This window comes from Diabrotica undecimpunctata, chromosome 4 (assembly GCF_040954645.1).
Source record: "Diabrotica undecimpunctata isolate CICGRU chromosome 4, icDiaUnde3, whole genome shotgun sequence".
Taxonomy (NCBI): Eukaryota; Metazoa; Arthropoda; class Insecta; order Coleoptera; family Chrysomelidae; genus Diabrotica; species Diabrotica undecimpunctata.
The window spans coordinates 94,239,243-94,255,107 of NC_092806.1; the positions used below are offsets into that span (position 1 = coordinate 94,239,243).

The window sequence follows — 15,865 nt, forward strand, 5'->3', positions numbered from 1 at the left end:
TTTTACCCAAGGTACTCACTTTATTCAGTCTGAGTTGACCTGGGGCCTATAGACATTTTTAAAAATGTCTAGTTGTTCTTGCCGGCGGTAGGATTCGAACTCCGGACCACCGGCGTGCGAGGCAAGAATCCTACCGCTTGCGCTACGCAGGCCCTTATTATATATATATATATATATATATATATATATATATATATATATATATATATATATATATATATATATATATATATATATATATATTGAAAAAAATTATATGATAATTTGTATATTTATCTATTTTGATAGCTATATATCTAAAGTTAGGGCTTTACCATTTGGAGTCTAAATTAACCCTACTGTAAATTAGATTATTTTTAATGAGTGTGGCAATACCTCCAGCTCCATTTTCTATATCTTCCCTAATTACATCATAACCTTTGATTCTACATTTTTGATGAGGTTTAAGTTTGGTTTCATTTAACATAATGATATCAGGAGAATGTTCTGTTATCAAGATATTCAGGTTATAATTATTGGATTGAAAGCCATTCATGTTCCATTGCATCAAACTAATGTTTTTAAGTGAGTTTTTGGTATAACTCGTAATTTGTTTTATTTTTTAATAATATTTATCCTGATCGTCTAGATCAGGCACTGATTTGTTGAGTTCTGAATATGTTAATATTAATTCTCTAATTTTAATTTGTTCTTCTTTATTCATATTTGTAAATTTTCTGTATAAATCGTCTATTGTATTACAGTAATTTTGCGATGCACTAACAGGCATTGATTTATTAAAATTATGTTTTAAATTGTTATTATTAATACCAGATGTAGATGGAGTGACATTTGAACTGTACTATTTAGTTGAGATAATCTACCATTTTGATTTATTGCGATTCATGTATAGTTTTATCATATAAAATATTTCTTTTCTTTATTGTTCCCGTAGATTTGACTGCAGAAACGTAACTTCTTTTAGAATTTATTCACTGGCTTGCAGTACTTCTTCTTTGATTAATATTAATACTGCTGTTTTCTGTATTATGTTTTGGTTTTATGATGGGAAGTTAGCCGGATGGTATCTTCTTTTCTTTAGTCTTTACTTAACTTAACTTTTTAATTTCTGTTTGTCTGGTAAATTCAGGACAATTTTTATTAACTGAGTTATGCTCATGACTCTTACAATATATACACATCGTTAGGCATTTTGCCTCTAGATGTGACTCTAATTCACCCTCTTTCACCTCTTGTCCACAATTATGACATTTTGGTTTAGTTCTGCAAAGAGTCCTGGTATGACCATATATCAAACATTTATAACATTGTGTGACACTCGACACATATGGAATAATGTTGAATTTAAGATAACTAATTTTTATTTCTCTTGGTAATATCTTACCATCAAAAGTTATAAGTATTGTGCCCGTAGTAGCATATTCAACCGAGTTATCATCTTTAATAATTTTCTTGTTTAGTTTTTTGATGTCTATAACATCGAAGGGTGAGATTAATAATTTCTTGATTTGATCTTCGGTTAGTGACGGGTTAACATCTCTGATGATGCCCTTACATGTTATTTGATTATATGGAATATATATATATATTTTATATTTATCTTTAAGATTAACAGGGTTATTAATAAAATTGTTAGCCGCTTCGCTGTTTGCGAAAGAAACACCAATTTTATTTATACTCTTGACTTTTACCGCCAAGATATCTTTTAAATTTAAATTGAAGAGATCATTTCCTATTTGCAATTAATTATACTTGCCTATTTTGGATTTTTTCTCGATTCCTTCTACTACAACTAAGTATGGCCCTAGAGCATTATTCATGTATCTGTTGTCGCTTTGATTAAATTTATTTTTTTTTTCTCATTATCAGACTTATCATTTATTATCGTATTATTTTCATTATTCGAAATATCCATATTATCGTTTTCATTATTATTATTGATCGCTTGGAGATCAGGTGGCTTTTTCTTGCCGCCATGCGGTGACATATCAGGAGCTGATCAAAATTTTACTAATATAAAAAAAAATTTGTAATGGAAAAGACTTACCAATGCTTTATAAGTTATTTTATATATAAAGAGTTATATATGAAAATAGATTAATTATCTCTATCTCTTAAGACTCTTGTCTGAAGTGTCGTTAACCCAGCTAGTAAAAATCGTGGTATATTACGTTGTATATCAAAACACTCTCGTAAGTATAAAGACAACCAATATTTAAATTTACCGCTAGAAAGATTCAAACTTTTGACGTTTCGGTAAATTTGACAATCTTTTTCCTATTTTAATTATTGTATTTTTTTAGGTTCGTGTTTTCAGTTGTTTTTAAGTTTTATAAAAGAGGGAGATCCATGTGAACCAACCTTAACATAAATTGGTTTATTGGTTCATTGGTTCAACATAAAGAATGTTGTAAACAATACCTACAGGTCAACGTAAATAAAAAAATATAAAACATATTAAAAATTCCTAATATTAAACATTAAAATTAAGAAATTTGGTAGTGGAATAAAAACAGTATTCCACTAGAAGCGTAAAAATTTCCGCCTATCGCTGTGAAGATCTAACGCATTGGCTCTGACTCCAAGGCTTTCCTGTGATCAACAACCACTTCATTTTGTGATCGCTTCGATAAATGTGACCAAAGAACTTTTTAATTATAGAGTAAACTGTACTACAAAGGCGTTGATTGGGTTTGGGTTAGTTTAGGACACATCCTATAAAAATTTAGGACACATCCTATAAAAAAATATGGGAAAAATAGAACAATCTACCTCCTAAATTGTATAAAAATGAATATATAAGTCCAGCACCTGTAATAATCATATTGGATTAAAAGGCCTTGATATGACAATGGTGATGATGATTTGTTTTGGTGATGATACAATCTAAATGTGGACATTTTTGTTCAGGATTATCTGTGATGTAGATTATTGTGTGTTTATGCGCATAAAACTTAAGATAATCGAATAGTCGATGTAAGCAAAGTTAGTAGTAATTAGGTAATATTTTTAATAAATTTTAAAAAACATAATTTATAATCTATAGTTGCTTTTATTGAAAACAGTTTATGTAGTTAAAAAATTGGCCATAAATTCCAACTCGGAGATAATTATCTAATTATAATCTACATTTAAACATACTTTATTCCTTATTATAAAGCAATATTTACTTTTATCATCGTATACTATTATGAAACCTTAAATAATCTCTTTTTAATTTCAATATTTACAATGTACTGTTTGGGAGTAATAATTAGTATGTAGGTATGTATAAAATAAATTCATAGGTTCAAAATTTACATTAGAATTAAAATTTTACATTTAAAATATAGGATGTAGGAATATCTTCACAAAATCAGTTCCTTTATTAAAAACACATAAAGTATAAAAGTTATTTCATAACCATTACATTAACATTGTAAACTTTGTTGTAAGGCTTGTGAGTTTTCACCGTTTCAGTAAGCACACCACATTTTGGAGCGGTTACTCATTTGATTGAATACTTTTCTTTTGATACTTTGTAATTCATCTTTATTAGAAGATTTCTAAAACTTTTTTGTTAATAAAAATACCACATCAACCATAAAAACTTATTAGTGGTGGTTTAGAAATTATTATACAATACAAATATACAATGTTTTTTCTTTGGTGCCTAACCATTCCGGATGTTGGCGATTAGCATAGCTGTCCTAATTAGCTATACAGGATAATAAGGTTATATGTGTATTGAACCACTTTCTTAAGTTTTAAAACTAAGATATTTTTCTTCTCCCTCTCATTGGTTCTCTCTTTCCAAATATCTTTTTTTCGGAAGAACGAGTTGCAACAAGTCATATCTATGTTCATTTCTCATAACATGATCCAGGTATTCTCATTTACGCTCTTTGATTGCGGTAATAATCTCACATTCCGTGTCTATTCTACTATTCTACGTAGGACCTTAACATTAGTCACACACTCCATTCATGAAATTCTTAAAATGCGTCTGTAACATCACATCTCGAATGCCTCGACCTTTCCTAAAGAAGCTTTAGAAATTACCCAAGCCTCTATTCCCTATAATAACGTAGAAAAGTATATAGTATCTGATGATAAAGATTTTGGTATCAAGTGGTAAATCATGACTTTTGAGAAGAGACTTTATCTTTACAAACGCTGATTTTGTTTTCCATATGCGTTGTTTTATTTCAGTAAAGTAGTCTTATTGTCTGTTTATATTGGTATCGAGGTACATGTAGCTGTTTACCACGTCAATTGGTTATTGGTTAACTAAAAGCTGTGTATTTAATATTTACTGACTACCATGTACCATGCTTACTGACTACCATGTACTTTGTTTTTTTCGTTTTGAGACCCAGTCCTTGTTTTCTACTTATATCTCCGTTATGCGATGCGCTTGACATTATTTTTTGTAAACCATCCAAGCTATCTGTAAAAACTACTGCATCGTCGGCATATCTAATGTTCATTAAACGCACTCCTTTGACAAATAGGCTTTCCTGTAATTCTACCAGTGCTTGCTCGAGTATATATTCAGAGTACATGTTTGACGTGAAATGTCACGTAAAATGACGTGAATGACGTAACATTCGACGCAGAACGTGACGTTCGACGCAGGACGTGACGTGCGACGCAGGACGTGACATTCGACGCAGGACGTGACATTCGACGCAGGACGTGACATTTTACGTGAAATGTCACGTGAAATGACGTGAATGACGTGACATTCGACGCAGGACGTGACGTTTGACGCAGAACGTGACATTTGAAGTGAAATGTCACTTAAAATGACGTGAATGACGTCTTTGCGTTTGTTTTTTGTGATAACATATTCATTAGCCCATCTTCTTTCATTTATCGCTTCATACGTAGTAATTGAACCAATAACAACGAAGATATGATATAGTGCCGCTTTGGCATTGTCTTTGCGTTTGTTTTTCGTCCTAACATATTCATTACCAACTCCCCTTTCCATCGATACCGTGCACATTGTTGAACGTTAAGCGGTATAGACATTACAAGCTTAGTGTACCAACGTTGTTGTACGTTGAGCCGTTTAGACGTTACAAGCTTAGTGTCCTTTTGGCAATGCCGCCATCTTTGTTTTTGTGTTAACATATTCGTTACCCCCTCCCCTTTCCGAAGATGTCTTGCACGTCACGATCAGATGAGCCGTTTTATCCCCACCACAAAATGAGCCAAAAATGACCAGAATGGACCTTACATTTTCTTATGGAGATTTACATGGGAAAATGACCGAATTTGGCCCTGAACCGGTGCTGCCCTTTTACTCACAAGGAACAATACGAGGAAAATTACAATACCATACATAAAAGGATTATCGTAAAAATTCAGATAGAAAATAAATTTAACATTTCAACAACATTCAAAACAACAAACACATTAAGATCTATTTTATCTAAAACTAAACCAAACAAGAAAAAACAAAGTATTTATAAAATACTTTGTGAATGCGATAAGTTTTATTTAGGTGAAACATCAATGCCATTAAATGTTAAATGAAAAAACTGATATGTTTTTGTACACACTTTTGATAAATCAAAAGTTGGAAAAGGGGAAGTGTGTAAAAGATTGTAATTCCTAGATGAGCGCTTTCGGCTCATAAAGCCATCTTTGGAGCTATGGTCATATATAAAGTATCCCACTAGGAGAGATCATGTGGAAAGCAGAAAACTGCTGGTTTTATTTTTTCTTTTCTCTTTTTAACAATGAAAAAAATGAAAAAACACACAAAGTATTATACACTTTAACTCCACAAAAAAATACATTAAAGAACTTTTGGTTATGGTACGGGTCTCAGAACCCGACCATTTGTACTGGAGTTAAAGCAGCAGATTGATATGTATTTGAAAACGCTCTTTCGGAGAGCCCTCAGGGAAGTGGGTAAAGGAATGATTATCAATAAATCAATATATTCTTCGATTGCTACTTTTGTTTTTATTAAAGATTTCTTTTTTTAAATCAATTTAAAATCAACAGTTGAATAATAAAGTGAAAAGGTTTATTAACAAGTTCTTATTATAACCACTACAGTGGGGTTCTAATTACAGTGTCCTACTAAAAAAATTGAGAAATTTAGTGTAATGTTCGATTCTACCAAGATTAAGAATAAATTGCCACTTAGCTGTTAGAAAGTCTATCTTCTTGATTTCTGGAGACTCGATCCCAGGTGAGTACTTAATATTTATTATTATTATTTCCTTTAATAATCCGACGTTTTAAATTCTTTCTCTCTGATGGACAATTGGATAACATCCGATCCTAACTAATATGGAAAACTGATAGCCAATCCCTTAAGGAGTCATGAGATTATAAATATAAGTTGAAAAGATGATCAAAATGGTTTGAGATTAAATCACAGAGTAAAAATAAAAGGCCTAAAAAAACGTTATTAAGTTTAAAACGTAAGTAGTTATTTATTTTTTCCAAAAGAAAACCTACCTTTGTTCAAATGTGGCCTTAAAGTGTTTCTAATACGAAATTAGTTTATAAAATCGAGTTTCTTTTAGTTTTAGAAAACAAATCCACACGATAGGTGATAATTGCTCAGCTTCTCACTGCTACAACTATTAAATTTTCGGAAAACTATCAAGAAAACCCTAGAAAAGCCGCAAAATTGCGTTGTAAGTTCTACACGAACCAATACTTTTTCATACAAAAGACTACCAAAGAAAGGAAAAGAAAAAAATTAAAGATAAGTTTTTTATCTGGCGCCGGCCATTGTCCAGTAAGAATTTATTTAAAATAAGTTGTTGTACTACTAATAGGATTGAGATCTGTTTAAAAACACAAGAAGAAGAATTCTATCAAGCTATTTTTGACATTAACCTTTAAAATAAGAAATAGGCTTTTTGGTTTGTTTATTTTTAATTCAAAGTTTATTATTCATTTAAATTCATACTTATTTTTGTTTTAGGCTGTACAAAATCAAGGAAACAACGAATAGATCATCTCAGAGACCAAATAAGACTTGGGAATGCATTAATTTTCCATGAAATCTTGTGGAGTTGTTAACAATTATTTAGCCAAAATTAAAATAATAAAACTTTATTTCAATAATTTATTCTGAATTCTTTGGACCTGTAACAACACCCCCTTTTCCTACAAAAAGTTTCTACGAAACTTTTTAATTTGTAATTTAACAAGTGAATAAAACAAAAGTAAATTTACGCTTATCTAATAAAAAAATAACTAATTTTCATCGCTATCGTCCGGAGGCTTAGATTTTAAATCTTTAGCATTCCAGGTACCAGCATGAACACCTTTCTCGTCGATAAGTTCGTAGGTCCATGGTGAGACGATTTTCCCAATAGAGAAGGGACCAACAAACTTTTGCGCTAATTTAGCGCTGAAAAACTTAGACGCGTCCGACTTCACATAATTTCTTCTCCAGACCATATCACCAATCTTAAATGTTTCACTGCGATGTCGCAAATCATATGGCTTCTTCCTTTTCAGGTAGGCAGACTTTAAACGTCTTTTAACATCAGCAAACAAATTCTCTAAGGCTAGCTGCTTATCCTTTTCGTTGGTGACTACGTTCCTTAGGAGGTTTTGCACATTTTCGTCTTCTGTGCCCGTCAAACGAATTTCTCTCCCGAAGTTTATTAAATTTGGAGTTACGTCAGTCACTTCATGCTTGGAACATCTCATAGCACAGGTGATTTTCGGTAGAATCTGGTCCCAATGACGCTGATCTTCCGAGACATAGGCTGTCAACATGGTCTTGATGACTCGATGTGGCCGCTCTACCGGATTTGCCTGTGGATGATACAATGCGACATATTTGATCTCTACCTGATAATTTAACATAAGATCTGAGAAGGAATGGCTAACAAATTGTACACCATTGTCAACGATAATTTTCTTTGGCACTCCATATACGAGAAAAACTTCATTTTCGAGAATCTTAACTATATTTGTGGCAGTTGCAGTTCTAAGAGGATACGCTAGGAGGTACTTACTAAAACAGTCTAAGATAGTTAAAATAAAAGTAAAGCCTGTGGTGGTTCGTGGTAATGGTCCTACTAAATCTACGCTAATTAACTCCCATGGACGGGACGCGGTTGGTTGAGCAGATAACATTTGCCCTTGGGGCAATTTTTGCTCCGGTTTAATGCGTTGACAAACCATACATCTTCGTACATAGCGTGCTACGTCTGCGCGCATCTTAGGCCAGTAAAATTTTTGAGTTATCCTAGCGAGGGTTTTGGTAACACCTAAATGACCATAAATAGGTGGATCGTGATGATCTTTAATGGTTTGAATTCGTTTGTCTCGTGGAATAACTTCTAACCATTCTGAGAGTCCTAAATCTGGATACCGCGGCTTGGTATTTTTAAAAAGTTTATCGCCTTCCACTGCCCACAAAGGGAATTTGTCAGGAGCTGCGTTCACTTTGAATAGCATATCCGAGTACCACTCGTCAGTAGACGAAGAGGTTGTCACAGAATCGATGGAAGGAGTGACAGCTCGTGAAAGCGCATCTGGTACAAGATGGTCCTTACCTTTTCTGTGGACGACTTCGAAGTCATAAGCCTGTAGTCTTAAAGCCCATCTTGCAATCCGTCCTACAGGATCCTTTATGCTGAACAACCACTTCAAGCTGTAATGGTCCGTGATTACAACAAACTTAGACCCTTCCAGGTATGGCCTTAATCTCTCCACTGCAAAAAGCACCGCGAGGCATTCTTTTTCAGTGGTGGAGAACTTTCTCTCGTTTTTGGTGAGAGATCTGCTAAGATATGCTATCACATGATCGCCATCCGGATGACGTTGGGAGAGAATGGCTCCTAAGCCATAATCGCTTGCATCCGTCTCCACAGTAAATGGAAGATTAAAATCGGGGCATGTCAATATTGGTGCAGATACTAGACACTGCTTGATTTCACTTAAAGCTTTCTCACATGACACATCCCAAACGAACGGCACGTTCGTCTGGGTCAATCTCGTTAACGGAGATACTAAAGTAGAGAAGGACGGTATAAAGCGCCTATACCAGGATGCCATTCCAATGATTCTCCTGACTTCCGCCACCGTTCGAGGAATTGGAATTTTTAAGATGGCATCAACCTTATCAGGATCAACTAAAAGTCCAGATCTATTAATGACATATCCGAGATATTTTAATTTCTGACGACAGAAAACTGATTTTTCTTTATTTAAAATTAATCCCGCTTCAAGAAGTCTGTGGAGGACCTTTCTTACGACCTCGATATGTTCCTCGAAGGTAGAGGTACATATAATTATATCGTCTTAATAGACAAACGTATGTTTATCCAATTCTGGTCCTAAGATAGTGTCAATTGCCCTCTGCCAAGTAGCAGGAGCGGAATGAAGACCGAATGGCATTCGGGTGAACTGAAACAGACCCCTATTTGGGACTGTGAATGCCGTCAAAGGTCTTGAATCTTTGGCAACTGAGATTTGGTGGTAAGCACTTTTAATATCCAACGTGGAGAGGTATCGTGCGTCACGAAGCTTGTCCAATATAGCACTAACATAAGGTATTGGATAAGCGTCGTAAGTGCTTACTGCGTTGAGGCGTTTGTAGTTGACACAAAATCTCCATTTCTCTTTTTGTTTAACCATGACGATAGGTGATGACCAGGGTGATGATGACGGTTCTACTATGCCCTTGGCGATCAAGTCGTCCAATTCAGCATTAACCACCTTCTGCAAAGCAGGTGATAGCGGATAATATCTCTGCTTTATAGGTGGTGACTTGGTCTGTATCACATGTTCAACAAGAGTCGTATGTCCTATTTCCTTATCTCCCATGACGTCAAAAGCTTCTTTAATGACATCATCAAGCAAGATGCGCTGTTCTTCTGTCAAAGATTCAATATCCTGAATACCCGAAGCTTGGACGAGGTTCACTTCTTCACTTTTCCTAAAATGCCATTCTCCATTAAATAAGTCAGGTACAATATCCATTTGTGTCCAGAAGTCGATCCCTAATATTAGTTTGTGGGTTATGGATGGTACGACAAGAATGTCAAGGATACGTACTCGATCCCGTAACCTAACTGGAACAGACAGAGTACCGATACTCTCGCATGAACTACCAGATGCAACAACACAAGAAACCTTTTGACTAGGGTCAATTCTACATACATCTTTAAATATATCGAAACCAGAACTACCCATTATTGTCCGTGTTGCTCCACTATCTAGTAATCCCATTATTTCTTTTCCGAGAATAGAAACGCTCAAGTACGGCCGTTGGTCGCCTTGCGCATGAGCCAAGATAAAGTCCAGGACTGCCATGTTGGTAGAAGAAAAAGAAGAATAAGAGGGGGCCGATTCCTTAATATCCCCTGCCAGCCGGCCTACTGTGCAGAACGTCTTGAGTTTTTTGAACAATTCGTACAGGAGTTGGTTGTTACGTTCGATCGTCCACACTTAAAACAAAATATTTTCCGATTTTGAGTACATTTTCTAAATTTGTGATCTCTAGCACCACAATTCCAACAAGAAGGTTCGCTTCTCGTCTCTACTGATTCAACGGTCACTTTGGGAGAATTTGTTGAAGCGGTACAAGATGAGGAATCTTCCACTGCACATGAAAAGATAGGATTAGCTGGTTTTCTGTAAGCGAGGTCAGGTTCAACTAGCAATCGAGTATTCGTTGGTGGAGGACAGAACTGTTTTATTCTGCATTCGGTTTCCTCAATAGATTTTGCAAGTTGAAGCAACTCGTGTATATTGTAAATCGAGCGAAGAGAAAGTCCTGTTTGTATGTAAGGAAGCATGTTCCTTTTGATTAGCTGTACTCGCTGGTCTTCAGAAGGGGAAGCATTTAATTTTTTGAAGAGGTTTTCCATCACAGAAATATAATTGACTACACGTTCTTGCGAACCTTGCGTTCTTTTACGGATTTCTTCCCATAGAGCAAATTCATAATCGTGAGGTTGGAAAGCACACCTTAATTTTTCCACGAGGTCATCCCACGATGAAAAGGTTCCCATACGATACCACAAGAGGGCATCTTTGGTAAACAACTCAGGTGCAGACCGAAGTAAACGCTCCTTGGATACACCTCGAGATTGCCTTAATTCTTCAACCCTTTCTATGAAACTGTTGACACTAGTGACACCATCATATTGAATTCGCCACCTGCTAATATCATGATGCTGAGAGAATTGATCCAACTGTGAAGTTTCAAATCTAGGATAAGTGTTTACAAGATGACTCGAAGGTATCGACGACAACCGCATATTGCGCATTTGATCATCGATGCCTGAGGAATAGGCATGATGTCCTTCTGGATATCTTCGTTCTTGATATTCTACTTGTCTTGGAGTACTTTCTCGAAGTATTGGATAAATCCCACCAAATGAAACTCGTTTATGACTTGATCCATATTGCTCATTTTCCAGTTGACAATTTCTTGATGTCAGAGAAGAAAGACCTGAAATGTTAGCTAAAATCGAATCCTTTGTGTTTGGAATGGCAAAAGTATGCTCATACTCAAGTTCTGTATCGAGTCGAGTGCCATCAGGTGGCGGATGATTTCTAGATTGGGTGGAATTATTATCCTCTTGGTTATCTTCAGCAACATCCGAAGTTGAATCACAATCAAATTCAATTTGTGGTTCTTGCCTGCTTTGCCTAATTTCACCAAATGTATTACTAATCGATTCAAACCTCTGTCTAAGTTCTGAAACTCTACTAATTCCTACGTCTTGTCTTTCACCATAATTTCTGTCAGAGGAGTGTACTACTTCTGGAAGAAGTGGAACAGCTGTGTCCAATAGTGAGAAATGATACTGGGATAAAGATTCATCACGAACAGTTCCGTCTTTAATTCGATTTAGATCTGCAACTAATTTCTGATGCCATTCTTTGAGATGAACGAGTGCTGTACTTTCATCACGAATTCTGTTCAGACGCAAACCTAAATGTGTTAGACGCGAGGATATCCGTTTAAATTCATTTATTTTATTTGCTGAATTAAATTCCTCAATATTTACTTCCAAATCCTCCAGTTTGCTTCTACAAGTTAAGATTTCATATTGCGGATCCAAATTAGCGATTAGTGGTGCTGCTCTTCGACCTGCTTTTTCTTCTCGAAAAATATTTCTTAAACTCTCTCTTTTCTCAACAACCCTATTCCCAATAGGCAAGTTCCTTATAGAGAGTTCATACGTCAATTCGTCCCCCAATAATCTATTGACGTCCATAGTTTACTTGGAGATAATCTGACAAAAGCGAAGCGCAACCCCACCCCAACTTGGAGGAAGAAAACGAGGAAAAGAAAAGAAAACAAAGACCAAAATATTGTTATCATTAAACTCCAACAAAAGCGAACTTTTTTTTTTTAATTAAATTTTAAAATTTTAAATTTAAATTTAAATTTTATTAATTTTAAAAAAAATTTAAACTTATTTTAGTTTTAATTTAAAATCTTTCCTATGATAAATTTAAATTTAATTCAATTCTTAATTAAATAATTTTTTTTTTGTAATTTCAAATTTTATTTAATTAAATTCAATTTAAATTTATTTTAATTTAATAAGAAAACACCTGTCACAGGTCAAAATTGCTAAATACCAATAGAAATAGAGTACAAGTACAACCAAAACCTATTATCTTATCCTTCGAATTATACCAAAATTCGAAACACTAAAATTCCCATAACAAATTAACTTTAACAAATATAATTAGAAATTAAAAGTAAAATCCTCAAATTTAAAGAAATTTAATTAACAATAAATAATGGCAACGTCGGTGCGTATCCCGGGTGTAGAATTATAAAGGTGAACACCAAATTCACGAAACAAATGTCACTAAAATATGAATACTGTGGAAAGTGTAGTTCCACGGATTGACGTTTTCAAATTGATAGTGTGATTGACAGGCTTCAAAATTGTAAGGTTAATAGTTAATAAATTATAAACATTAGAAATTTACATAAAATATTCAAAAAATTGTGCAGTTTTTGGAAAAAAAGAATTAATCACAAAAGTAACAGTAGAAGAATTTTATTTTTCAACAGTTGGGGCGCCAAATTGATATGTATTTGAAAACGCTCTTTCGGAGAGCCCTCAGGGAAGTGGGTAAAGGAATGATTATCAATAAATCAATATATTCTTCGATTGCTACTTTTGTTTTTATTAAAGATTTCTTTTTTTAAATCAATTTAAAATCAACAGTTGAACAATAAAGTGAAAAGGTTAATTAACAAGTTCTTATTATAACCACTACAGTGGGGTTCTAATTACAGTGTCCTACTAAAAAAATTGAGAAATTTAGTGTAATGTTCGATTCTACCAAGATTAAGAATAAATTGCCACTTAGCTGTTAGAAAGTCTATCTTCTTGATTTCTGGAGACTCGATCCCAGGTGAGTACTTAATATTTATTATTATTATTTCCTTTAATAATCCGACGTTTTAGGTTCTTTCTCTCTGATGGACAATTGGATAACATCCGATCCTAACTAATATGGAAAACTGATAGCCAATCCCTTAAGGAGTCATGAGATTATAAATATAAGTTGAAAAGATGATCAAAATGGTTTGAGATTAAATCACAGAGTAAAAATAAAAGGCCTAAAAAAACGTTATTAAGTTTAAAACGTAAGTAGTTATTTATTTTTTCCAAAAGAAAACCTACCTTTGTTCAAATGTGGCCTTAAAGTGTTTCTAATACGAAATTAGTTTATAAAATCGAGTTTCTTTTAGTTTTAGAAAACAAATCCACACGATAGGTGATAATTGCTCAGCTTCTCACTGCTACAACTATTAAATTTTCGGAAAACTATCAAGAAAACCCTAGAAAAGCCGCAAAATTGCGTTGTAAGTTCTACACGAACCAATACTTTTTCATACAAAAGACCACCAAAGAAAGGAAAAGAAAAAAATTAAAGATAAGTTTTTTATCTGGCGCCGGCCATTGTCCAGTAAGAATTTATTTAAAATAAGTTGTTGTACTACTAATAGGATTGAGATCTGTTTAAAAACACAAGAAGAAGAATTCTATCAAGCTATTTTTGACATTAACCTTTAAAATAAGAAATAGGCTTTTTGGTTTGTTTATTTTTAATTCAAAGTTTATTATTCATTTAAATTCATACTTATTTTTGTTTTAGGCTGTACAAAATCAAGGAAACAACGAATAGATCATCTCAGAGACCAAATAAGACTTGGGAATGCATTAATTTTTCATGAAATCTTGTGGAGTTGTTAACAATTATTTAGCCAAAATTAAAATAATAAAACTTTATTTCAATAATTTATTCTGAATTCTTTGGACCTGTAACAAGATGCCTCTAAAAAATAAAAATCAATCAACGGTATCAAGTCCAAAAGTCAAGTGGAGCGTAAGTCAAATGGAGTTGCATAAAGTTCAAAGACTCGATTGTGTATCAATCAAGGGTGCAATGTGTCCGTGCACCATTGCAGACTAAGAAGTAATTGCTGGACCTTCCTTTTCTGCACATATATCTAAAGAATCTCTTGAAAGAGTCTTTGGGCTAACAAGAACTGGAGATCTAAAACCCTGTGACTTGGGTTCAAAAACTCAATAGAAAGTAGAACTACGGGTTACTGGTCTTAATACAACATCAAACTGTCAATATCCTTCGAAATTCGCATTCTAGCATTCGATTTCTCTAAAATTAAGGTACACTCAAGGTACTGAAGTCTACTTATAAGTCGATAACAGATTGGAATTGGAAATGTTCTCTTAAACTACTAGCAAATCGCAGCAAAGTAACGTTGCTGTGAGTACAGGGGCATAAAAGAATTGTTGGTAATGAGATTGCTGATAGTCTTGGTCAAGAAAGGGCAAATTCTCTTTTTATTAGACCAGATCTAAATCCTCAATACTAGGGGCTATCCAAAAATAGGAAAAGAAACTTTTGTAGGCTACTCGGACAGTATTTAACGCCGAAGGCAAGTAAGAACGTAACAATAAACTTCTCCTAGCTCCGCAAAAATATTCTTGGAGCTTCTAAATACCAGACCCAGAGTAATAGCGGGTGTTTTCACTCAGATATCATTTCTGTATAATAAACCAAGTGGTCAAAGCAACATGTAAATTCTGCGAAAATTCAAAGAAAATAGACAAACATATTATTTGCAATTGCAGTGCAATTATTCGCCAACGCCATAAGTACCTAGACAGGTTTCTTAGAGTCTGAACAGGTAACAGATAACTCGCCTAAACGAATAGTAGGTTTGCTTAGAAGCCTAGAACCCTTGGGCTAATTACAGACGTAGGATATATACCAGTCTTACAGGACATACTGTAGAAATATCTACAAGGCCAAGTGACTCCTTTGAAATCTTCAAATAAAAGTCTTACAATTACGATTTAATATACTATATTTATTTATTTACAGTAAAGTGATTAACAAATTAACGGTGGAATACTTAAAATAAAAGCACTACAATTTTAAGCAATTATTTTATTTAAAACTAAATTGTCAAATTTTATCCTTAACCTGATCTCGCATACACTAAACTAAAATATATTATATACAGTCATTGAATTTACATAAATAATATGTCTACTTAAACTATGAGGTACAATATTTTTGGTAAAAACAAAAGACAGTTAGGGGTCTATTCATACTATCGGTATGTTCTCAATACGCTCTCTGTCTCTTAAAATATTTTTCCATGGGAAACAATGAGTTCAATCACATTAATGTTTTTGCTCCAATCCTTAAATTTTGAATGTATTGAAAAGTGGAATTATTTGAAAAATATACATAATAACATAATATACAAATAATCTACTCGTATCTAATTTGTTATATTTATTAAAATATAAATTAAGTTGGTAAAAAATTATATATTTAATGTTATGTTAATGTTAATAAATCTATAGAAATT

At 33.6% G+C, this 15,865-nt stretch overlaps 1 long non-coding RNA gene across 3 annotated transcripts; it reads left to right on the forward strand.

Annotated features, from left to right (window-relative positions):
* The first annotated feature begins 12,855 nt into the window (after positions 1–12,855).
* Positions 12,856–15,230, forward strand: LOC140438314 (uncharacterized). Of its 3 annotated transcripts, none has more exons than XR_011950497.1 (4): positions 12,856–13,368; positions 13,422–13,603; positions 13,709–13,926; positions 14,116–15,230. It is a non-coding gene; the product is annotated as an uncharacterized lncRNA (long non-coding RNA). The 3 variants fall into 3 exon arrangements; XR_011950498.1 differs by having other exon boundaries at positions 12,856–13,082; positions 13,179–13,368; positions 13,709–15,230; XR_011950496.1 differs by having other exon boundaries at positions 13,709–15,230.
* The last annotated feature ends 635 nt before the right edge of the window (positions 15,231–15,865 follow it).